This window comes from Dendrobates tinctorius, unplaced genomic scaffold, assembly GCF_039654945.1.
Source record: "Dendrobates tinctorius isolate UK_male_01 unplaced genomic scaffold, ASM3965494v1 ptg000021l, whole genome shotgun sequence".
NCBI classification, from domain to species: domain Eukaryota; kingdom Metazoa; phylum Chordata; class Amphibia; order Anura; family Dendrobatidae; genus Dendrobates; species Dendrobates tinctorius.
Window position 1 is genome coordinate 12,426,366 of NW_027361689.1, and position 27,219 is coordinate 12,453,584.

The window sequence follows — 27,219 nt, forward strand, 5'->3', positions numbered from 1 at the left end:
ATTATAGGAAGTGTAAATCCAACAATTGTTACTATTGAGATCCCAGACCTGATGAAAAATGGGGAAATTGAGACGCTCCAGACAGAAAGTGAGTGTTTTTAAAAGGGAGAGAATGTAAGCCAGAATGTCATCAGGGTTATCTTTCCTTAAGACCAAAGGACTAGGAATTGAAATTCAACATGAATGATCCTTCATGTGCCTTACATCATCTTTTTGGGTAGCGATGGGAAGACACCATGTACAGAAGACAAATGCGAACCTCTGCCAGCTTAATCAGTTCAGGACCTCAATTAAAATGAAAGCACTCTATACCCAGTTCCTGACAAAGCCTAAGATAAAAACAAAATGAGAAAAACCCTGCAGTAAATAAACAGCAATAGCTCAGAAAAATAGCATAGTGTACTCATTTAACATAATTTTGATTAAAAAAATGTGAAAGCCATCCTACCATGTCAAGGTGACCCTATTCGGGAAGGTCCTAAATTCTAGTATTAATACCTTACCATATGTAAGGTAACATAGGAACATAGTTAGCAAGGCCGAAAAAAGATGTGGCACCCCTGAGGCTCAGCCGCCACAGAGGTACTGCACCTCCTCCTGAGGTGTAGTGCCCCACCATCCAGGTAAGGTGGAGACTCCTGACCACACTCCAACACCTGCACCCCACACCACTATGTAGTGTAGCAAAGCACCTTCGGCGGCTCCCTGCTTGGAGTATAGCAAAGCACCCATTGGTGGCTCCCTGCTTGGAACACGAAACGTGCTGGGAGGTGGGTGGAGTTAGTTGATATTACAGAGAGCGGGAAGAGTTGAGGATTGAGAAGTCAGTTGGTTAGAGAGTTGGAGAGAAGAAGATCCCTGGAGAGAGGGATAGATGGATGGAAGTGCTGCAGCAGATCCCAGTGACCTGGGTCTGCTGGCACGGGAAAGGAAGAGAGAGAGCAACATAGTCTGAAAGCCTGATTCTCCATAGAAAGAAAGATTAGTGCGGAACGTGAGGAGTAAAAGAGAGCAGAGGACGTGGGTTAGAGGAGAACCCTTCCTAGAAGTTCTAAGCGCAAGGCCGGGGCCCGGTCCCCGAGGTTGTATGGATACTAATGGTCCTGCAGCAGACACCAGAGGAATAGAAGTAGTGACCACTTTATTCCCACACCAGACTTGGGGGCACAACAGCAACTGGATAGTGAGCCGGGACTTAGTAGCAAGGAGTCCCCGAAGCAGGCTACAGCTGTCTGTCGTACAAGTAGAGTTCATAAGAACATCGGACAGGAGGAATTCCAGTGTAACTCAGTATTAGGAGTACTTCATTAAAGGCGCTATAAGAGGAGACGTTCAGAAAGGCACATGTTGGCGGAGTGTTGTATTCTATCTGGCCTGGAGGTTGACTGAGTCCCTGACCCGGAGGACACGGCACGGAGGCAGGCACCTGTTTGTACAACAGACTGTGAGTAAAGCTTTGGAACTACATGCCCTGGTGTCCTCCACTCATTCCTGCGCCAACCTGCCCAGCACTGCTACATCCCTTGCACCAGACACAACACCATATACATGTCATTTCACCTACTCTGCCCTGGGACTACAGCCCTGCCTGTGGAGGGCCATAACCACACCATCAGTCCCAGAGGAACTGTCTGCAGCGTTGGCTTAACATCTCCCTTGGCTAACACCACAGGTGGCGTCACAAATCATTTATAAACTTTATTCCCAACTCAATCCCCTTTTACATGGGAGCCCAGGGCCACAGACCGGGTCACTGCTGCTGTGACATTCCCCATTGAGGTCAACAGGCCCGATACCGAGTACCGCACTGCCCTGGGAGGGCGACCCAAAGACATTTATCCATCCAGTTCAGCCTATAAGGTATTCACGTAGCAATGAGCGCCGCAAAACTATGTGCTGCTACACGCAGGCTAACAGTCACATTTCCAGAGGTAATGAGTTGTGATGAAGGTCCATATGTAGGACCAAAATTTGTGCAAAGTTTTTTCTATTGGATTAGAAAAATAAGGAGTAATGAAGGGAGGAAGGAAAGAAGAAGGAAGGGAGGTAGAGTGGAAGGAGGAAGGATTGAATTGAGAAAGGAAGGAAATAAGGGAACGAGGAAAGAAGTGAAAAATGAAGGTAGGAAGGAAGAAAGTGAGGAAGGGAGGAAGGAAGGAAGGAAGGAAGGAAGGAAGGAAGAAAGGAAGGAAGAGAAAGAGAAAGGATGGTGGTGAAGGAAGCAAGGAAATGAGGATGGAAGGAAGCAAGAGAGGGAGGAAGGAAGAAGGAAGGATAGATGGAAGGAAGAATGGGAGGGTGAGATGGAGGAAGGGTTGAAGTGAGGAAGTGAAGGAGGAAGAAAGTGAGAAAAGAAGGGAGGAAGGAAGTGAGAAAGGAAGCAAGAAAAGAGAGGAGAATGGAAGAGAGGGAAGTAGAAAGGGAGGGAGGAAAGGAGAAAGGGAGGGGGAGGAATAGAAGATAGTAAGGGAAGAAGAAAGGGAGGAAGAAAGAAAAGGAGGAGGAACGTAGAAATGAAGGAAGAAAGGAAAAATGAGAGAAGAAAGTTAAAATTTGATTATCTTGTACATTATTAATATGCAAGTCAGAAATTTAATAAAACAATAAAGAAATTACATTAAAATTCAGTATAATAGTATATATACCTTTAAAAGATCAGTAACTATTTTTTGTGTTGCATAATGTACATACCATACATATAATTAGTCCACATTATGTCCATAGATCACGTCAGCAATCACACAGCTGAGGGATAGTTCAGCGTTCTGTGGCCGGTCTACAGGTGATTTCCCTGAAGCTTCTCTATCGCTTACAAAAGAAGTTGGAAAAAAAAAAAGCTAAACTGCCCATGGGGACAACTGACGATAGTTCCACCTGAAACCATACACCTGCTGTGAAGGCTCCTGACATGACAGATTATTCTAATCTGAAGGGATAAACTTTGCTCCAACCAGAAAAATTATCTTTTCACATTCTTTGGAAATATAACTGAGATATAAATAAGATAGTGACACAAAAATGCAGCTCCATCATATTTATCATGAAAATTACAAATTGTCAACGATGCTTTACATTCCAAGGAACAAGGTTGTTTTTTGTATTGTTTATGTGCTTTTATTCTCCTTTTTTGATTTGTTTGTATTTTATTTTTTACTTAACTATATGAGGTTGTGACATCGTATTGTGGTATACCCTTTCCTGCCAAGGCCAATTTTCTTCTTTTGCGCTTTTGATTTTTCCTCCCCTTTATCCCAAAAGCAATAACTTTATTATTTTTCCATTGCCATAGATGTATCACAGCGTGCTTTTTTGCAAGATGAATTGTAGTTTTGAATGACACCATAAATTTTACAATACTATGTGCTGCAAAAATTTAAAATAAAGTACAGATGCAGTGAAAAAGTGAAAATAACGCAATTGTCCTGTGCTTTTTGGTTTAGTTTTTACAGTGTGACCTGATAACAAGATTCTCCAGGTGTGTTCGATTGATGATAACAAACTTGCGCACTTTTATTTTTTTATTTAAAGGTTTTGTGCTAAATTTGGAAGTTATCCCATATCCAATCTCCTCCTTAATAGTGATGAGCGAATTTGTTCGGAAAATGATCGCCAAACATAAATTCGGCACGAGTATGGCGTATTCGGATTTGTGATGGGAAACACGAGCAAAATTTTATAAAATCGGCAAAAATCGGTAACATTCGGTAGAAAGTATGGGAAAATATTTGCGTTGCCACAAAAAATATTTTCAGCACTTTAGTAATGATAATGGTGGTGTATCATGAGTGCTTGGCACATGTTTGATGAAGGTAGAGGGTGTGCAGAGCTCAGAGACGCGGCGTTCTTGTAAACAGTCATTTTTTTCCCTAAGGCTAAGTGCACACGTACCGGAACTCTCGCGGAAATTACCGCGAGAATTCCGGAATTCCAGTCCGCGGGAAAATCGCATTTTAAATTCCCGCGATTTTCCCGCGGAAAAACTAGCATTTTGCAAGCGTAATTAGCTTGCAAAATGCTAGCGTTCTCCAAGCGATCTGTAGCATCGCTTGGAGAACTGATTGACAGGTTGGTCACACTCGTCAAACACAGTGTTTGACGAGTGTGACCAACTTTTTACTACTGAGGCCGCCTATGTGGCATCAGTAGTAAAAGATAGAATGTAAAAAAAAAAAAAAAAAATAGTGTTATTCTCACCCTCCGACGTCCCGCGCAGGCGTTCCCAGTAATCCTTTGCGAAAATGCCCGCGATGACGTCAGTTCTCGCGGGAATGCGACGTCTCGCGGTAATTCGCGATGACGTCGCGCGAATTACCGCGAGACTTCGCGATCCCGCGAGATCGGACGCCATCGCGGGCATTTTCGCAAAGGACTACTGGGAACGGGAGCGTGGAGAGAGGCGGGAGGGCTGCGCGGGACACTGGAGGGTGAGAATAACAATATTTTTTATTTTAAATTCTATTTTTTACAGGGATATTGTACCCACAGCCCGGAGGACAGTCTCCCCTCCTCCGGACCATGGGTACCATCCGCAATTGTTCTGCTTACTTTCCGCATGGTGTGCACAGCCACATGCGGGAAATAAGCGGAACAATGCATTCCTATGGGTGCGGGATCGCCGCGATTCCGCAAAATAATGAGCATGCTGCGGTTTTTACCGCGAAGCGATTCCGCCGCAGTAAAAACCGCAGCATTAGCACAGCATTGCGGAATCCCATAGGAATGCATGGGATGCTTATTTTTCGCGTTTTCGCGGCAAAATCGCGCGGTTAAAACTGCCGCGGAAACGCGAAAAAAACACCACGTGTAAACTCAGCCTAACTTTATGTTTGTGCACTGCGGCTAGCCAATCAGGGTGCAGGAAACACCCACAATGTCCTGACACAACAGCTTGTGTCATTGTGTCAGATAGTGTAGCTAGCTAGTGACCAGTGTGGCTATTAAATTTACCTTCCAGCATTTTTTTATTTTTTTTTTTTAGCCACAGACAAAGCCCCCAAGGCACACGTCCTACAAGTGTGTTGTGCACTGCTTCTATTGTGCTCCATACTTGAGTATAGCATTCTGAATTATATTTTTTCACTAGCTAAATGTGAAACAGCCTGCTGTATCCCACCTTGTCATTTAGTGCTGTGGTGATATGAACCTGTCTGCAGACCTAACGCACATTAAAAAAAAATTACAACTCTTCAGTTGCAAAAAGTTAGACAGCCCGCCGTATCACACTTTGTCATATTGTTGGGTTGAAATTAAGCTGTCTGCAGATCTCAGGCACATAACCAAAAATATTTTTTTCTATTACTAAACATCATACAGTAAGGAACCAGACTTTGAAGTAGTTTAACTCATTCTTGTCATTTTGCCACTATAGTTGTCTGCTTCATATGTGTCCACTTTTTTGTATTGAATAAAATGTATATAGTTTTTGTGGTTTGGACTCAGTTTTCTCTTCTTTTCATTTTAAGTAGTTTGTAGCAAACAGTATAGTGTCTTATAGAGGCCTGATCCAGAGGTCACCACCAAAATATTCTTCTGTTCCTAGTGTCATACAATAGGGGATATCTCACATTCAAATAGTTTGTAGCATCTAGTGTGTTAGAGAGACCTGATCCAAAGGCCACCAAAAAATTCTTGGGTTCCTAACGTCATACAGTAGGGGACCTGACTTTAAAATTGTTTGAAGCATATCTTCTTTCTCATGCAGGCCTCATCCACACTCAAACAATTCTTTCTACTGTGACTAATGCGACACAGCACACCATATTTCACCTTGGAATTTACTGCCGCTGAAATTCAGCTGTTTGCAAAGGTAGTGCAGAGTTTAAAATCTAATTTTTTGTTGCTAATACTGTGCTCCTACCACACTATCTGAGCAACATGCCTGGGAAATAGCGAGGCTGTGGTGGGAGGGGAATTAGGTTTGATGTCGAGGTGTACGTGGGGTAGGTGGTAAGGTTAGTGAAAGCCCTAGTGAACTAATGACGTCATTTCCTATGCAAAGGTATCTGACAACTTCTGTTACTAGATAGGCTACTATACTACCTATCTTTGTCAGACGCACAGCTGTACGCCTTGCTGATGAAGCCCACATATTCGAGTGGATGGCAAGTGCAGCTTCAAATGGCCTCTCCTCCTCTTCCTCCACCTCAAAATCACACCCAGTACAGTCCATAGAAGTGGCACCCAAATTCCCCTTGCTTCCCCCCACGTCCCAGCTCTCCAACCATACAGCTGACTGTATGGAAACACAGATGGGTGAGTCTGAAGAGCTGTTTACACACTCTATGAAATAGCTATCAGAAGTGTACTCAAAAGCTTCACAGAGACAAGAGGAGGAAATTTGCACTGATGCACAAAATTATTTTAGCTTGGATCTAGGGCAGAACGAAGAAGGGTCCGAGCAGCACCCTGACCCTCGTCATCAGACATTAACCTCTAGGGGGGAGGTGATCCTGATGAGACTCATATCTGAGGCTCAAGCGTACTATACTGTGCTGTCAGGGCAGGAAGAGGAGGAGGGTGACTCCAAGGGTGAGGAATGTGAGAACACTGAGGATGATGATGATGAGGTGTTAGATCGCAGTAAGTGTGAACATAGAGACACACAGCTGAGTAGGTCATCTGAGAAGGAAGATGAGGAGGTTACGTTGTGCTGTACATCATAGACAACTGTGGCTGTGACCAGCAATGTCCATGGGTCTGCAGCTCGCAGGGGTGGCAAGGGTTGCCTAACCTGGGCCTTTTTTGACACTGGAAAGGATGAGCCAACTCATGTAATCTTCCAACTTTGCAAAAAAAGAACTGAGTAAAGGTAAAAAGTGCAATAATTTGACTACTACATGTATGAACCTTCACAAGCACAATCAATATGCGTTACTCTGGGAATCCCACTGCGCTAAAATGCGGACCAGTGGACCTCAACAACCATCAGCCACCCCATCAATCGCATCTGCTGCTTCTTCTTCCTCCTCTGTAATCGTGCCAACTATTTAGACTCAGGTTTTCGACCCCAGAACCTCAGGTTCTTTACTCGCTCCACTCACACTGACTGAAAGCCCGCCATCAGCTGTAACGGATGCGGATATTCCTGCTGTTGTAGACCCATTTCAGAGAATGACCACACCACAACTTTCACAATCCACTTTAACATCTCCGCCTGCACCTCTCTCACAGTTCAGCAGTTTGTCCGGTTCTCTGCCCTCTCTCAGCACTGCAGCCAGCCCACGGTTCCGCAGTTGCGGTCACGTAAAACATTGTTTCCTCCTACGCATGACAAAGCTAAGAGGCTTAACTCCACCATCACAAATCTGTTGGCCACGGAAATGTTGCCTTTCCACCTGGTAGGTACAGACGGTTTCTGAAACCTAATGGCCGTCGCAATCCCCCAGTACCAATTGCTCAGTTGCCATTACTTTTCTAAGAAAGCTGTGCCTGCGACACACCAGCATGTTGCAGACAACTTCACCCATTCCTTGACTAAATCTATGTCTGCCAGGGTGCATTTCACCACAGACACTTGGACGAGTAAGCATGGCCAAGGGCGTTATCTCTTGCTGACTGAGCACTGGGTGACTCTGGTGGCTGTGGGGGGCAGGCGCTGTTCCACAAGTCTTGGAATCCCCAAGGCTTGCAGGACAAACTTCTACATTTAACACTTCCTCCTCTGCTTCTGCTCCCTCCTATATTTCCTCTAGTGCCTCCATCTGCACCCTCAACCTCTGCCTTAGGAGACACGTGTTCCAACAGTGCAGAGCGGATTCCCACCACCTCTGTACTGCGTAGCCAGGGCTCACCACAACCAGGCAGTGTTAAATTTGATATGCCTTAGAGATAGCAGTCATACAGCTGAAAACTTGTGGACAGCTCTACAGGCTGAGTTTGATCAATGACTATTTCCGCTGAACCTGCATCCAGGAAAGGCCGTGTCCGATAATGGTGCAAATCTGGTGGCACGTCCTCAACCTGGTGGTACAGCTTTTTCTACGCCACTATCCTGGCCTGGGTGAGCTGCTCAAGAAAGCATGTAAGCTGTGTGCTCATTTCCGCCATTCACACCCCTGAGGTCATTGACTTGCATCGATACAGAGATCTTTGTCCATGTCAGTTAGCAAGTTGACATGCGATGTGCTGACATGGTGGAATTTCACTCTGCACATGTTGCAGTGACTGTGACAGCAGCAATGAGCCCTGATGCAGTATGTCATGTTGTATAGCTTGGACAACGCAGTACACATATCATGTTTACAGAGACCTCTGCACCCTTCTGCACAGTTTCAAAATGGCTACTAAGATGGTTAGCGCTGACAATGCCATCAGCATCATCCCTATTCCGGTCATCTATATGCTGGAGCAGACTTTGAAAAGTCTGTGGGAGGAGATGGTGGTCCCAGGAGAAGAGGAGGAGGCAGAGGAGGATGCAGAAGGGGTAACATTGTCTCTAAGTTCCAGACTGTTGTGACACATGTGGGCACCAAGGGACGGTGGATGACTGCAATCAAGGGAATCTGGTGATAACAGACAAACTGTTATCAAAGGTGCAAGATCCAAAGGAGCAAAAAGAGGAGGAAGAGGTGATGGGCCAGCACCTGTCAGATGAAGGGGATAATCCTCCCCTCTCTGCTGCTCGTGGTTGGTGGGAGGGGACTGAGGAAACAAACATCATTGTTACTCAGCCACCAACACAGCATTTGTCTTGGACCTCATGGTAGAGCACAACATACTGTATGAGTGCTTTCTTGCTGCACTTTCTGCAAAATGATCCCTGTATAGTTATGATTAGGAATACTGCTGACTACTGGGTTGCCACTCTGTTAGATACACATTATAAAACCAAATTTTGCCCTATGCTTCCCACCCTGGAAAGGGACCCACGAATCCTGGAGTATAGAAACACACTTTTCGCCAAGACAGCAATGCAGCACACAGTTTGCATCGCAACTCTAGACTTCCAACCTCAGGTACATCAATTCTTAAAAGCCAAAACATTAGCCGCAACAGCAGTGGTGTAAATAGAAGAAGTAATTTCTGTGAGTCGTTTGATACTTTTTATAGACCAGCGCATGCACCAGCACAACACAGTCCAAGTCTTACATGTGGTGAACGAAAGGAGAGGATGGTGCAGGAGTATCTAGAACTGAATATGAATACCATCAGGGAGGGTTTGGACCCTTTCACATTTTGGTATTCCAAAATTGATGAGTGGCCTGAGCTCACCTCACACATCTTGGAAGTTTTTATCGTGCTCAGCATCCAGCGTTCTCTCAGAACGTGCCTTCAGTGCTGCTGGTGGTTTGCTGATGGATATACGCAGCTGCCTGTCCCCTGAAAGTGTAGACCGCCTAACTTTCATCAAGATGAACAAGTCATGGATCTCCAAGGACTTTTGCACCCCAATCGCAGACTGTAACGGCTAGATGATATTGTATTTTTTTAGTGGGATGCATTATTGTCACATAACTGCACTCTGTGATATCTTTAGTGTGACTTCTGTGGCTGCTGCTGCTGATGTTAACACAAATTTGTGGAAATGTGAACAGTCACGGTTGGTCTACTTCTGCTGGGTTAGCTGTAGTGGAAGACGTGTAGGTCCCAATTATACTATTTCTATTCTCATGACATTCCACGTCGGTGGTGTCAAACCCTCATTTTTTAAAATGTGAAAACTTCAGGTTGTGTTTCCATCTCCAGGATTGGATGTAGTGGAAGACCTGTCGGTCCTTATTATACTATTTCTACTCTTGTGAAATTTATGCCACTTCTGCGGTGTGAGGCCCTCATTTGTTTAAATGTGAACACTCCTGGTTGGGTGTCCATCTGCTGGATTGGGCATAGTGGAAGACCTGTCGGTTCCTTTTACACCCTTTCTACTGTGGTGAAATTGATGCCACTTTGGTGGTGTCTGTCAATAATTTTTGGAAACGTGAACACTCCTGGTTTGTCGTTCATCTGCTGGATTGGGTGTAGTGGAAGACCTGTCGGTCCCTATTATACTATCTATACTGTGGTGAAATTGATGCCACTTTGGTGGTGTCTGTCAATAATTTTTGGAAATGTGAATAATCTAGGTTGGGTGTCCATCTGCTGGATTGGGTGTAGTGGAAGACCTGTCAGTCCCTATTATACTATTTCAACTCTCGTGAAATTTATGCCACTTCTGTGGTGTAAGGCCCTCATTTGTTTAAATGTGAACACTCCTGGTTGGGTGTTCATCTGCTGGACTGGGCGTAGTGGAAGATCTGTCGGTCCCTATTATACTATTTCTACTGTGGTGAAATTGATGCCACTTTGGTGGTGTCTGCCACTAATTTGAAAATGTGTAGACTCCTGGTTGGGTCTTTTTCATGCATGTTGCCTGAGTGTGGCTCAGCATGAAAGCAGGTAGAGGTGTTGCATGTGGTATCAGGGCTCTCAGCAAGTACACTAATCCTTCACTCACATTGAAGGATGTTCAATGTGATGTTCAATTGAAAGCTGTAAATGCTCTCCCAGATCCCGATACCTCATTCCTGGCTGATTGCTGCAGTGCCATGCTAAAATCTGTACTGTGGGTGAATTGAGGCCACTTTCCTGGTGTCTATCCTCATTTGATTTTGATGTTTTGGCCGCATTTGGGGCTGTTATAAGGTGTTGTGCATGCGTTTGTTTTTGCCTCCCATTGACATGAATGTCATTTGGTTATGTTTGGCGAATATTCAACAAATTAGTCGGCGAATATTGCAAATTCGGCAATCATAATCTGAACCAAACATTGAAATATTCGCTCATCTCTACTCCTGAATGCTGGGGGTCTGAGACTCCCACAAATCATAAGAACAGGGCTCTGAAGAGCCTGTTCTGAATGGAGCAGAAACCGAGTATGTGCATTTCCACTCCATTCATTCTCAATGAAATTGCTGGAGCGCTCGGTTACCTCGAGCCATTCCATTAAGAATTAAAGGAGCTGTGGTGGGCACGCTAATCCTATGCTCCATTCAGATTGGGCTCTCAGAGCTATGCTTTTCTAGAATCTGTGGGGGGTCCTAGTGATTTGTCCTCCAGTAATCGGGAAGTTATCTCTCTATAGATCAAGTGTAATCCATCTCTAGCAGCAGAGATACTGCGACTGATTGCAGGAAGCAGAGATCGCCTGTATCTCTCTGATGCTGCTCTACTGTCTGTCAAACTCCACACAGGCATAACAAATTGGACAATGTTGGAAAACAATGCATATCGGAAAATGAAGGAGAGAAAATTCCAGCACTAGACATGAGCAAATAGATTTTGAACTAAATAATTTTGCTGTGAGTTTACTCCGAAATAAGAATTCATGAGAATTGGAATTTTAGGGGACTTAATTTGTCCAACAGCCACCCTTTTGCTAGATTCTGATGGTCTGGTAGGAGTTACAAAAAGATAATAAATTGTTATACTCACCTTGGCCCTCCACATTTCTGTCTCACCACTGCTGTTCCAAACCAGTCTTCCTATCAGCTCCTCTTAGCTGTTCATCTCCCTCCAGGTTTTCCAAAAGGTGCCACCTCTAGCTAGTCTCAATGTGGAAACGCAGGACACAAAGAAGGCCAGTGGTGACCGTCATATCCCATGTGATCACGTCAGAGCATTATTTTTAAGGGTTATTCCCAAAGAGTATATGTTGCTTCCTATCCAGTATATAGTGTATAAGTTGCTGATCCCTGGAGGACTTACCACAGGAAACCTAAGTGCTCCCAAGAATGGAGGTTGGGAACCCTGAGACATGGAAGTGTGCATTATTAATGAGACTGCCAGAATTAGCCAAGTGCTGCACTTGACTGTCCCATAGACAATGAATGGAGTGGAGGCAAGAATACGCACCAGTCAGGACACAGCTGCAGAGCCCTGGTCTCGTGGCTTCAAAGTCCTGATCTTCAAGTCCCAGAGGTTGGACTCCCAGTAATCAACAGGTTGGTTAACTTGATTTCTTGGAAATAACCATTTAACATCAATAACATTTCTCTTGTGCCACATGACATTATAGGGCCTGGCCAGCAGCAGTACCCACCAGTACATCACTAAATGGGAAGCTGCAGCTGCAGGACAGGTATGGGGAGGATCGAGGAGAGGTGAGTGTAAAAATGTATTCTTTTTTCATCCCTTCCCATCAGATTCAATTCAAACCGAATTAATTTGATGTGAATCTCCCCCTCAAATTGAGTGTATCTACTTCAATCGGTCAGTAGCAGAATAAGAGGACGTCCAACAATCCGCTTGATCAACACCATCAAGAGAAACATGGGAAGGACCATTGGTGAACTGATAGAGCGACGTAGGATAGACCTTCCTGGAGAGCGATGATCCATAGAATGATCGAGAGTTGTACTCGACTGAGCGGATAAGGGACAGAAAGAGGCCAAATCTATTTTTCGGGATCTTCGTAGGCTCTGTTCAACACCTATAATGATGCTATATACAATAAAATTGTCATAAACTCTCAGTTGTGAGAAATGTCAGGTCATTAGAGTTTACAGTTCTTAAAAATGTTCTTATTCACTGACAACAATGTTCTTGGAAACGATACTGAAGTAGAATACAAAGTATATTAGGAGCAAACATAAAATGGATGTAAAACCAGAAAAACCTCAGTGAGCCACTAGTGAGAACTTCTTCTCTCCTCCTTGACTGACGTACCGTACGCTGTTCAGTGGCCATGATTTGTTTAGGAAAAAAATAATACAGACCTTTCTCTATTATGTTTGACAGGATGTCATCATGTTCCTCCAGATCTGTAATTTCACACGTTGTATATCTGTGTGCGGTTACTGTACATTGTGTGCTGGGAATAGCCAGGGGGGAACCTTGGAACACATACTCACAATGCACCGTATGTATTCACGAGGCCATTACATGAAATCGCTCCATAATGTAATCAGGGTGACTGGGATGACGGTTTATACCCTTGTGCTGTAAATAATTAGGAGCACTTTACCCTCTTGCCTGAAAGCAAACTTTTCTTTGCCCCCTAGTAATTTTCTACTTCCTATTTCATTTCATTTCATGTCATTTTTCAAAATGACTTTATTAGTAGGTGCAAAATGACGTATTCAGATCCAAAGCTTTTAATTCCCTACAAAAATGGTGACTTTTTACTCTTTGGAGAAACAGCAATTTTGTGATCTTTTGCTTTAATTTTTTCCATCTTGCTTTTCAAAAGCCATGACTTTTTATTTTTTCCATCGACTTGGCCGTGTGAAGACTTTTTTTGGCAGATGACTTGTAATTTTTAATGATACCATTAATGTACTGAAAAACTAGAAAAAAAATTAATGTGGGGTAGAATTGAAAAAAAAGCAGCAATTCTGTCATTTTTTTGGTTTTGTCTTGTTTTTACCATGTACAATGTTCAGTTTGCAGTAAAAATCACTAGTTTGTTCTATGGGTCGGTACTGTTATGGTGATGCCAAAAAAATATCGTTTTTTCATGTTTTATTGCTTTAAAAAAATATATTAAAAAAGATTTTGTTTTCTGTTGATCTATACAGTGGTACAAGCATTTATTGCTACCATTTTGAAGTATATACAACTTTCTGATCTCTTTTTTTATGTTATCAGGCAGTCAGGTGAAGTGATCAAAAACAGCATTTCAGAAGCAATAATGCTAAATATTTTTTGTGCCTATTTTTTTTTCATATATGATGTTATGGGATAAGTCGGATGATTAAGGTTGTGTGCCCACGTTGCGTTTTTTTAAGCGTTTCCGCAGCGTTTGTGCCGGCTCAGATGCTGCAGAGACGCTTAAAAGATGCTTCAAATTAATTTGCATGCTTTTTTGGCTTTTTATGCCAATGCATGCGTTTTTAAACGCTCAGGAAGCGCTTAGAGGATAAAAACGCAGCATGCTCATTAATTTCCGCATTGCTGAGCGTTTTTAGCCTTCCCCAATGTTCCCAGAAAACGCGGGTCAAAAAACGCATAAAAAATGAGCGGCTTTTTTGCACAAAACGCGCAAGAATCGCGCGGAAAAAAAGATGCGTGTTTTCTGGGAAGGGGATCAGTTTCCTGAGCGTTTAAAAACGCTAGCGTGGGCACATAGCCTTAAACTTTTATATTTTTTTGTTCTTTTATCAAATTTTGTTGACAATTTGTATTAGCTTGCCAAGGGAACTTAAACTTGATTTCTTGTACAATATTAGAAAATTAATAATCTCATTGAAGGACAAATGTAGCAAACGGGAGCCCATGAAAAGCAATTATCCTCCATTGAGACACAGTCGGCGCCAAGATTGCCGGGGGCAGGAATGGGACAAGGAACAGACTTCTGGGTCGCCCCTGCCCCCTCACACCCAGGGCAGTGGGGTACTCGGTACCGGGCCGGTGTCAGGGGGAATGTGTGTCACAACAGCGGTGACCCGGTCCGCGGCCCTGAGCGCCCAATATCAATGGCGGTGATGTTAATGGTGTAATAGTTTATTTGGATAGTTCGTGATGCCACCCGTGGTGTTTGGCAAGTGAGATGTTGAGCCAGCGCTGCATGCAGATCCACTGGGACTGATGGTGTGGTGCAGCAAAGATAGTCTAGCTCCCCACAGGTGGAGCTGTAGTCCCAGGGCAGTGTAGGTGCAATGGATGAGGAGAGGCGCAGAATGGTATAGAGGATGGTACCCAGGTGTAGCGGTGCTGGAATAACTGGAGGACACCAGAGTATGCGGTTCCAAAGCTTTACTCACTTTTTGCAGTTCACACAAATGCCTGCCTCCACACTGTGTTCTTCAGGTCAGGGCCCCAGCCAACCTCCAGGCAGGATAGGATTCTCCCCTCCACACTCTGCCAATATGTACCTTACTGAACGACTCCTCCAATGCGCCTTTAGGTGCGAAGCACTCCAGTACTTAGTTACCCTGGAATGCCTCTCTCTAGGTGTTCCTAGTCTCTACTTGTATGACAGACAGCTGTAGCCTGCTTCAGGGACTCCTCTCTGCGTCCTGGCTCTCTATCCAGTTGCTGTTGTGTCCCAAGTCTATGATGGGAGTATGGTGTTAGTGGCTCACTACTCCTCCGGTGTCTGTTGCCGGACATAAAGATCCAATCAACCTCGCGGACAGGGCCCCGGCCTTTGTGCTCTGGACTGGAAGGGTTCTCTCTCTTTCTCAACCTGCCACCCACCGTCCTTCTATTCTCCTTCGTTCCGATCTGTTCTATCTCTCTTATGGAATCTGTAGTCTCCAGTCTATGTCTCCTTCCTTCTGTTCCTTTCCCATGCCAGCTGGCTCAGGTCACTGAGGCAGCGGCAGCACTCCTTCCTCCATCCCTCTTCCAGGGATCCTCACTCCTGTCTGAGTGACTTCCTTCTCCACTGACCTTCTGTCAGACTGACCTGACCTCAAATCCTACACCTTCCCTCTCTTTTATATCTAACTCCACCCGCCTCCCCAGCACCTCCCGTGTTACGAAGCCAAGGACCACAAAAGGCATCCCATGACCTTTCCAGCATAAAGCATGGATGGGTCCCTGCTGAACTATCCTGTGTGTGGGGTGCAGGTGTGGGAATGTGAAAGGGAGTTCCCACCCTACCTGGATCGTGGGGTACCACACCTTAGGAGAAGGTGCAGTACCTCTGTGGCGACTGAAGCCTCAGGGGTGCCACACTTATTCCCTATATTTAACCTCTTTAATGCTGCTGTCATACTTGACTGCGTCATCTAGTTGGTTGATATGTGGCAAATAGAACTAGTTCCTATCTCAGCAGTTATACTCTGGTGCCGGAATAAAAAAAAATATTTGCATTCCAGCTACATATAGTGTCACCATAAAATAGACTTTTTACTAGTGTTCACCATCATCTGACATTAGTTTTTACACCTTCTTATATTGGTAAATAGCACTTGTTAAAGGCAATATTGCTGCCAGTGTGACAGGACCCTTATACTCCACCAGAGATGCCTATGTTATCCCCCATTCTCTGCTATCTTCCATCCATTTGCAAAAACTGGAAGGGATTCTGCATCCTCTCATTAGATGTGACATGTTGATTAGGATTCTAATGCGACAGAGATGGAATCTGTTTTTTGGCACATGTAGTGAAAGCTGCAAACGCAAACTATTTTTAGTGTTTTGGTCCCTCGGTGCCTGTGTAATGTGTGTGCTAAATAAAAAGCAATCAACATTAAGATTTCTGCAGAAATGTGGAGGAAGCCATCACCGTCCGAAGATAGAACAAGAGCGTGTGTATCCAAAGAGAGGCAGAGGGGCTGCAAAAGTAAGGGGACACACCACCTGAGTAAGCAATGAAACTACTAATATATCCTAATGTGAGGAGTGTACCAGGACCGTGTAATATTCCATTCCTTTCCTTAGTATTATAACAATGCTGCTATGCACATATTGTATATATTGTGGCCGACAGGATACCAAAGCTCATCAGTTCCAAGTACGTCCACCCATTTCTTCTGATATTTGTTGGTACCAATGACATGGCAAGGAAGGACCTACCAACAATCTGCAAGGACTTTGAAGAGTTGAAGAAGAAAGTAAAGGAAATGGATGCACAGGTAGTTTTTTCTTCTTTCCTTTCAGTAGACGGACATGGCACCAGGAGATGGAACAGGATCCTTGATGCAAACAACTGGCTAAGATGATGGTGCAGACAACATGGATTCGGATTCTTGAACTGCGGTGTGAATTACCTGTGCAAAGGACTTGTGGCACCCCTGAGGGTTCAACGCCACAGAGGTACTGCACCTCCTCCTGTAGTGTGGTATCCCACCATCCAGGTAAGATGGAGACACCTGACCACGCTCCAACACCTGTATCCCACACAACATAATAGTGTAGCAAAGCACCCTTTGGTGGCTCCCTGCTTGGAACACGAAGCGTGCTGGGAGGTGGGTGGAGTTTAGTTTGCACTCAAAAGAGCGGGAAGAGTTTAGGATTTGGTCAGTCAGTCATTCAGTCAGTCAGTGAGTGGGAGTCTGACAGGGAAGTGAGTCAGTAAGATCCCTGGGAGAGGGATGGATGAAGGAAGTGCTGCAGCCGACCTCAGTGATCTGGGTCCGCTGGCACAGGGAAGAGACATTAGAATGAAAGCCTGATTCTCCATATGAAAGAAAGGATTGTACGGAATGTAAGGAGAAAAGGAGGACTAAGGATTAGGGTTAGAGGAGAACCCTTCCCAAGTTCACAGCGCAAGGCCGGGGTCCGGTCCCCGAGGTTGTATGGATACTAATGGTCCTGCAGCAGACACCGGAGAAATAGAAGTAGTCATCACTTTATTCCCACACAAGACTTGGGGGCACAACAGCAACAATAGTGAGCCGGGACTTAGCAGCAAGGAGTCCCCGAAGCAGGCTACAGCTGTCTGCTGTACAAGTTGAGTTCATAAGAACATCGGACAGGAGGAACCCCAGTGTAACTCACTGCTGGAGTACTTCATTTTAAAGGCGCTATAAGAGGAGACATTCAGAAAAGGCACATTTTGGCGGACTGTTGGAAAGGAGTACTTCATCTTGCCTGGAGGTTGACTGAGCTCCTGACCCGGAGGACACGGCACGGATGCGGGCACTTGTACCACCACAGACTGTGAGTAAAGCTTTGGAACTACATGCCCTTGTGTCCTCCACTTATTCCTGCATCAACCTACTCAGCACTACTACATCCCCTGCGCCTGACACTACATCATCTACGTGTCACTTCACCTACTCTGCCCTGGGACTACAGCCCTGCCTGTGGAGGGCTATAACAACACTGCTGCACCCCACCATCTGTCCCAGAGGATCTGTCTGCAGCGTCGGCTTAACATCTTCATTGCCGAACACCACAGGTGGCATCACGAATCACTTATAAACTTTCATCCCCCTAAGCACACTGAAACAACCCCTTTTACAATGGAGCCCCAGGGCCATGGACCGGGTCGCCGCTGCCGTGACAACTCCCGTTGAGAAGATCAACCGGCTCGGTACTGAGTACCCGACTGCCCTGGTGTGTGAGGGCGCTCCAGACTCCTCGCCAGAGATGGACTACACCTCAACAAACCTGGGAAACACACATTCACCAGAAGACTTCCTTCACTCATCATGATGGCTTTAAACTATAAGAAGAGGGGACGGGAAGAAAAATGTTAGACATGAACATGAAGCCAGAAAATATACTGATGAAGGATATGAGGTGCCGCAAAGACCCAAGACAACATACTCCGAAGGGAGATAAGAAAATTTCTAAAACAATCCAAAGGGAGGAGATTGGAACAAAACAAAATCCTCTAAACTGCATGCTCGCAAAAGCCAGAAGCCTGACAAACAAGATGGAAGAACTAGAAGCAGAAATATCTACAGGTAATTATGACATAGTGGGAATAACCAAGACATGGTTAGATGGAAACTATAACTGGGCAATTAACTTACAGAGGTACAGTCTGTTTAGAAAGGATCGTAAAAATCGGAGAGGAGGAGGGGTTTGTCTTTATGTAAAGTCTTGTCTAAAGTCCACTTTAAGGGAGGATATTAGTGAAGGGAATGAGGATGTCAAGTTCATATGGGTCGAAATACATGGAGGGAAAAATAGTAACAAAATTCTTATTGGGGTCTGTTACAAACCCGCAAATCTAACATAAATCATGGAAAGTCTACTACTAAGGCAGATAGATGAAGCTGCAACCCATAATGAGGTCATTGTTAAGGGGAACTTTAACTACCCGGATATTAACTGGGAAATAGAGACCTGCCAAACCCATAAAGGCAACAGATTTCTGATAATAACCAAGAAAAATTATCTTTCACAATTGGTGAAGAATCCAACCAGAGGAGCAGCACTTTTAGACCTAATACTATCTAATAGACCTGACAGAATAAGAAATCTGCAGGTCGTCAGGCATCTTGGAAATAGCGACCACAATATTGTACAGTTTCACTTGTCTTTCGCTAGGGGGACTTGTCAGGGAGTCACAAAAACACTGAACTTTAGGAGAGCAAGGTTTGACCAGCTTAGAGATGCCCTTAATCTGGTGAACTGGGACAATGTCCTCAGAAATAAAAATACAGATAATAAATGGGAAATGTTTAAGAACATCCTAAATAGGCACTGTAAGCGGTTTATACTTTGTGGGAATAAAAGGACAAGAAATAGGAAAAACCCAATGTGGCTTAACAAAAAAGTAAGGGGGCAGTTAACAATAAAAAGAAAGCATTTAAACTACTAAAGCAGGATGGCACTATTGAAGCTCTAAAAATCTATACAGAGAAAAATACTTTATCTAAAAGACTAATTAAAGCTGCCAAAAAGGAATTAGAATAGCACATTGCTAAGATGGAAAAAACACAAAAATTGAGCTTGGTTTGAGTTGGTATACATGCAGCATACAAACGCATGTTCACATTGGCCATAAAGCATACAAATCATACAAAAGACAAAATGAGAAAAACCCTGCTGTAATTTGTAGTTTTTAATTGCTAAGGAGAGTAAAACTAATCCCAAACTGTTCTTCAGCTACATCAATAGTAAAAGAATCAAAAGTGAAAGTGTAGGCTCCTTAAAAAATTGTGAGGAAAGAATGGTTGTAGATGACAAGGAAAAACTAATTTATTAAACACCTTCTTCTCCACAGTATTCACGGTGGAAAATAAAATGGTAGGTGAAATGCCGAGACAAAGAAAACCCTATATTAAGGGTCACCAATCTAACCCAAGAAGAGGTGCAAAACTGGCTAAATAAGATTAAAATAGATAAATATCTGGGTCCAGATGGCATACACCCACGAGTACTAAGAGAACTAAGTAGTGTAATAGACAAACCATTATTTCTTATATTGAAGGACTCTTTTTTTGTCATTTCCTTTTTCAACATTCTTTTACGCCAGTGATTTTTATCGATTTCTTTGGAGGTCATCTTTTTACTGCCATTTCTGCCCATTTTTCAAATCCAATAGGCAATGAAGAAAATGTCTGCATTTTTTAAGCAAGAATATTGATAAAACGCCCCAAAAAGATGCCGGGGCACCTTCTGGATGATCTTTTTGGTCATCCTTTTTACTTCTATTGTAAAGTATTCAGCAAATTTCTAGTGGACAATTCCAGGAGAATGGACATGTCATTTCATTTAAACAGATGGGGCACAATTCATCAAAGTGTTAGGGCCAGAAATCTTCATAATACACTTTGATAAGTCACAAAAATCACAAAGCTTGTGCAAAATTATTGCAACTTTTGTAGATTTCATAGCAGTTCCATCAAAACCGATAAAGCTCACATGAGATAGTGAAGCGGCAGGGGATGTCTAATGTATGACAAGCTGTGGCGAGGTGTACGAAGATGCACGCCACTCGTCGGAAATTACTGATTCATTAAGAGGCATGCTAAAGAATCAAGAGCATCTAACTCCAACACAGCCTCTCATCAAGATCGGCGTGAACAACACTGGTCTTGATGAATCGGGGCCTTGGTGCCCAATTCACCATTGTATCTCCTCCAGTTTTGTTGGCTTGAATAGATCTCAATTAATGACTTTTTGATTTGCGACAAATTTATTAAACAATCTGTGCCTTTTTTTGAAGTTGCACTTCTTTTGTTCATTTTTTTCATCAGCGTAGCTTCACCATATGTTTTATACAGATTCATGAAATGCAAATTATGCACATAATTTGTCGCAACTGTACTGAAGTCAGAAAAAGACTCAGTGTGATCATACGCTAACGTACCCTAGTGTTTCTTGGTATTTTTGATAGCATTTTCACTTTCATTTTATAGGTAAAAAATGCTGTTCCAAATGTCATTTTAAAGTCATTAGTGAAATATTAATCCAATTTGTCCACAAAATTATCAATGGCACTTCAAACAATTCATATATCACAAACCAGAGTAAATACACCCCAGGGGGAATCTAGGGGCTTCAGTAGGAGGAAAATTACTTTGTAAAGGCTACAAACAAAGTTGTGAAATATACTCTTCTGGGACCCCGCTGAATATTAATTATTATTTTGTGTTTGTTTGCTGTGGAATCTATAGAAAACAAGAGTTTTGTTTGCTTTGCTCATATATAAGGCTATTTCAGATGTATGTAAATGCATCTGCTGCGGCCGTGGCCGCCACCGTCCCACGGGCATCGGGTTCCCCTACAGCAGTCATTCACCCAGCACCTCGCGCACTCCCTTCTTCCTCTGGCTCACGCGCTCCTTCTCCTCCTGCTTCTCCCCGCCCGCACATGCGCACTAGGGCGCGGGCGCGCGCCCATCATGTTTAACCCTGCGGTGGGTGGCGGCCGATTAGCGGTCAGCCAATCGCCTGCCAGCAGGGGATTTATCAGGCGTCTTCCATAAGGTGAAGACGTCTGGTTCTTGGGTGAAATCCTTTACACTATTTGGCCGCCTATAGGTTCCCTATAGGTTTCCCCTCTGTTCACTGCTTGTCCCTAGTCTCTGTCTTGCTGTCTCTGCCTCTGTTTGTCTCCCTGTCTGCCCTCCGATCTGTCTGGTCCGTGTTCCTTAGCCTTCGCTTCTGTCCCTCTCCCTAGTGTCTGGCCATTTCCCAGTCCTGTCCTTTTGCCTGCTGTCCATCAGTCTTCCTCGTTGCCTCAGGCATTACTCCTCTGCATCTCTACTCGGCCGCTCCACAGGGAACTCTGTACTTTGGTTCCGGTGCAGCCTTCACTCCTGCCTGTGGCCTCTCCGGTCCTTCGAGCCGCCCCTCTTGGTGTCTGATCCCCCCCAGGCCTGCCCCTAACGGTCCCTGTATAGGGGTCGGTTCCACCTGGTGCGCTCGCCCCGGAGGCCTCAGTTCCGCGACCCAGAGGGTCCACTCTCGGACGCTGCCAAAACCCCAGAAGCGTCACAGTAAATTTTTATTTCATGTACATGAAAAATGGTCCTAATTTCATCAGTGGTTTTGTTCAGATTTTCGGCTGACAATTTTCATCGGAGCATCATTCGAGTGCTGGCTGACTTTTTTCACTGACCCATAATCTTGCATTGTCGATTATTTGCCGACATTCAGATCAATATCAGACATGTCTCTGTGATTTTGCACAAACCACTCGGTCTGCAAAAAAATTTGAACAGTCCAAAAAAACTATACTAGGTACAAATTCTATCCATGAAAAACACACAGGTGGACCCTTGAATAGTAGAAAATGGTAAAGATTTCCAAACATGAGAACCCCCTTAAATATGGATATTACTATTTATATTGGATTTTGATTTTACCTTCCCACAATTCTACTCTCTATATATGTTTTGTGCCAAGCTGAGGAACCAACTGAGGCATTTGATAGGTGTGCTGAATGTTAGGAATGTTCCATGCCACTTTGCCTTGGCCAGGGTCTATAGATACAGAACTAGGTCAGCAAAAATATTCAACTCTACACCTAAATCATAAACAGGAGAAAGAGAGCATGTCGCAATTCAATCTGTTGATGTCTTTTCCTGGCCAAATGAGTTAACAGTAGTGATGAGCAAACGTGCTTGGATAGTTGGGTCGCCCTCGCAAGGCAGCGGGGTACTCGGTACTGGGACCGATGAGCTTCAATGGGAGATGTCACGGCACCTGGGACCCGGCCCGTGGCCCTGGGTGCCCAATGTAAAAGTGGAATGTTCAGTGTGCTTATGGTGATGAAAGTTTATGAGTGATTCGTGACGCCACCTGTGGTGTTCGGCAATGAAGGTGTTAAGCCGACGCTGCAGACAGATCCTCTGGGACAGATGGTGTGGTACAGCAATGGTGTTATAGCCCTCCACAGGCAGGGCTTTATTCCCAGGGCAGAGTAGGTGAAGTGACACGTAGATAGTGTAGTGTCGGGCGCAGGGAATGTAGCAGTGCCGGGCAGGTTGATGCAGGAATAAGAGGAGGACACCAGGGCATGTAGTTCCAAAGCTTTACTCACAGTCTTTTGTGGCACAAGAGCCCGCATCCATGCCGTGTCCTCCGGGCCAGAAGCTCAGCCAACTTCCCGGCAAGATGAAGTACTCCTTTCCAACACTCTGCCAACTTATGTGCCTTTTCTGAACGTCTCCCTCTTAGCGCCTTTAGTGAAGTACTCACAGTACTGAGTTACACTGAAGATCCTCTTGTCAGATGTTCCTATGAACTCTACTTGTACGGCAGACAGCTGTAGCCTGCTTCGGGGACTCCTTACTACCTAGTCCCGGCTCTCTTACGATGCTGTTGGGCCCCCAAGTCTGGTGTGGGAATAAAGTGGTGACAACTTTTATTCCTCTGGTGTCTGCTGCAGGACCATTAGTATCCATACAACCTCGGTGACTGGACCCCGGCCATGCGCTTAGAACTTGGGAAGGGTTCTCCTCTAACCCTAATCCTTAGTTCTCTTCTTCTCCTCATGTTCCGTACTAATCCTTTCCTTCTTATGGAGAGAGTCAGGCTTTCTATCAAAGTTCTTTTCCTGTGCCAGCGGACCCAGATCACTGAGGTCAGCTGCAGCACTCCCTTCATCCATCCCACTCAGGGGATCTTCACTCTTCCTCTGACTCTGTCAGACTGACTAAATCCTAAACTCTTCCCCCTCTTTTGGTGCAAAACTAAACTCCACCCGCCTCCCAGCACGCTTCGTGTTCCAAGCAGGGAGCCACCAAATAGTGCTTTGCTACACTACTGTGTTGTGTGGGATGCAGGTGTTGGAGCGTGGTCAGGTGTCTCCACCTTACCTGGATGGCGGGGTACCACACCTCAGTAGGAGGTGCAGTACCTCTGTGGCGACTGAACCCTCAGGGGCGCCACAATAGCGTCTTATGCATGAATGCTCGGGTGTTATGCGAGCATTTGGGTGTGCTCGTATATTATGTCCGAGTCCTCGTGCCTGCATGATTTGAAACTGTTAGACAGTCACAACACATGTGGGGATTCCCTAACAAACAGGCAATCCCTGCATGTGTAGAGGCTTTCTAACAGCCGCAGGGATTTGAACATAATATGCGCGCACTCCCTGATGCTCGGATAACACCCTAACGTGCTCCGTTAAGACGTTATCCGAGCATGTATGCTCATCACTTGTTACCCGTGCAAAGAGAATTCTCAATATTGCTGGCAATGTTCCAATTTTTCAGAAACAATCCAGGCAAATTTGGGGTTGCCTCTAGCCAAAAAGAGGTTGTGTTTATGTACAATTTGTCTTTCCCATCTGACAGGGCCTAGACTCTAATGTCCCAATTTTGCCAACGGCAGTGTTGTTCAGTATGCTACCTAGTCGATATACTTTGTGTGCTCGATATTTTGCCTTCCCAGTTTATGGCAAAAATTTGAACTAGCCAAAAAAATCCCATGTCTATTTGAAGGGCACCCAGTGATCTAGGATGAACATTTCTAAATTGTAATCACTTGCACCACTCATTTGCCAACTACCTCCACTGCGTCTTCCACAAATAAGCCTTAGTTCCATTTTTCTGGCCTTGGACCATTAACCTCACTCCTAATACACTTGTCGACATCGTTTATACAAAGCGTCCCTATGTTACCTTTGTCAAAATCTGACACTGCCAGTACTGATTGGTAATGGTATGGTAACATGATGCTATAAATTTATTCACATATTTCCAGGAGAAGTAACAGAAGAATGGCATAACATATATTTTTTTCTCTTTTTATCAGTATGTTTACTAAGACAGGCATATCACGCCCACTGTCAGAAGCTCTTTAAAGGGATCATGTAATATTATGTTGACATATTGCTAGGATATACTGTAAGGAGATAGACCGGACCGCGGGTACCTGCATATCAGGACAGGAACTGAAGGGGCTGCATCCTCTTTTCCCGGGGGGAAGCCTGAGAGGGGCGGACCTTCCCCTGAAGCCTGGGGGAAGCCCTAGGGAGGCAGAGCTTTCTGCTGACAGGAGGGGGTGGGGAGAGCCAGAAAAGTGCACGCAGCAGCAGAGGGATAAAAGGAAAAAGCACGCAAAGGACTGCAGTCTCGCGCCTGCGAATAGAGCAGAGAGCAGCCTGCAGGAGACTGGTGAGCAGTGCGCACAGATTTCCCCTTCTTCCCCAGAGTGTACCAGGGCAGTGACAGGCAGTGCTGCACCTGAAGAGAGAGAGACCAGGACTGCTGTGCTGAGAGAAGCTGCATGCTCAGCAGCAAGCCAGAGAGAGCAGAGCCATGTGTCACTGAGCCAGAGAGTGCAGAGCCATGTGCCACCGAGCCAGAGAGTGCAGAGCCGTGTGCAACTGAGCCAGAGAGTGTAGAACCGTGTGCCACCGAGCCCAAGAGTGCAGAGCCATGTGGAGCCAAGCCAGAGAGAGCAGAGTCTTACGGAGTAGTGCAGAGTCATACACACGCAGACCAGCTTCCGTCATCGCCTGCTGCCAACAGTGGGGACCAGGGAGAGTGGGATGTACAGTGTGTGTCCAGTGACTGTCAGAGAACCGGGTGCTGTGCGCTACGTGATCGTGAGCAGGGGTGGGATTCAAATTTTTAACAACAGGTTCTGTGTTTGTGTGTAGGAAAACCACATCCATTTTTAAGCCACACCCATTTTAAGTCACACCCATTATTAAGCCACACCCATTTACACGCACCTTTTCCTCAAACATATACAAGTAGGGGTGCAGTCAAACTGTTGAAAAAAAAATAAATTTGAATGAGATCAGAACAGTGCACCTTCTGGCCAGCGGCTCTCCTGACCCGAGTGTGACAGCTGCATATATTTCTATGCAGCTGTCTCACTTGACTGACCGGCTGGCCAGGCTGTGCACTACTTTCTGATTCATACGACAGTCTGTCTGCATCTTAACGGTAATAAAAAGTCCCAATAGGCAGCACAGGTCCCCAATAGACAGCATAGGTCCCCAATAGGCAGGCACAGGTCCCAAATAGGCAGCATTGCTCCCTATAGGCAACACAGGTCCCCAATAGGCAGCATTGGCCCCAAATAGGCAGCAAAGGTCCCCAATAGTCAGGCACAGGTCCCCAATAGGCAGCACAGGTCCCCAATAGGCAGCACAGGTCCCCAATAGGCAGGCACAGGTCTCCAATAGGCAGCATAGGTACCTAATAGGCAGGCACAGGTTCCCAATAGGCAGCACAGGTCCCCAATAGGCAGCATTAGCCCCCAATAGGCAGCACAGGTCCCCAATAGGCAGCACAGGTCCCCAATAGGCAGGCACAGGTCCCCAATAGGCAGCACAGTGACTTACTTACCTGGCATTGGAGTACAGTGCACAGTGACAGGCTGCGACGCGTCTGAAGTAACTCAGCTCACACTGGGCAGCGGCGCGCGGTGACTCCTCCAGCTCCAGTTACCCACCAATAGCCACACTGCCACAGGAATCAGTGCGCAGGGCCGCCGGAGTGTGCTGTGCTCAGTCCCAATAGTCAGACAGAGCACGTATCAGTGCGCGGTATCTGGTGGGCGGGGCTAGGAAGCAGAGCAAGAGTCCTCCTCTGCTCCGGCTCCTGCCTGCAACATCAAAGTACCGGATCGCGGCTCTGAATCTCCCCAGTTCGGGGAACCGGCTGCTTTTTTAACAACCGGTTCTACCGAATCGGGGAGAACCGGCTGAATCCCACCCGACCGTGAGTACTGTACACGTGCTGCACAAGAGAGACCATATACCAGACTGACACTTACACCCTCACTGGGTCAGTAGATAGTTGACCTGACATTTTTGACCGGACGTTACTAGTGGAAATAGTTGAGGAGCCACGTTGGGCTCTTACAGGACTGTAGCCCGTGCCTTTAATTAGCCACATTGATATATGGACAAGGGGCAGTGGAAGGTGCCAGAGACCGACCACTGTCACCAGAAGACGGACCAACGCCTACAGCGACCTCCAGGATGAGGCATAGCGCCCGTCGTTGTCGGCACTATTGAGGATGCAGCAGAAGCTGCAGAGGCAGGACTTCCTTATTCGTTTGCTAATATTTGAACCGTCATATTGTATCGTACCTTTAATAGTGTTTAACTCTACACTTTCCTGCGTGGAGTATTTCCCCTGTAAATAAATGCTGTTAACCCTTGCTCTGTTGCCTGCGTACTATCACTGCATCCTACGTTCCTGCTTGTTATCTTATATTTGGCGTAGTCAGCAGGATGCAGTCTCCGGACGCAAAGGTGGCAGACCAAGCGGTTGGGGTTGCTCTAAGGGCCAGAATACTGCTGGGGACAATTTTGAGTAGTCTCCCCAAGTTCATTGGGAGCAATGTATGGTTATGGAGCTGGACTGAGCGGGTCAGGGGGATGATGAGGATGTACTCCATGACTCCTATGTTAGAGCCGGAGATTGCCGTGATGGCCCTAGATGGAGAGGTGAGGAATTCCATTATGCTGCAAACCCCCAGG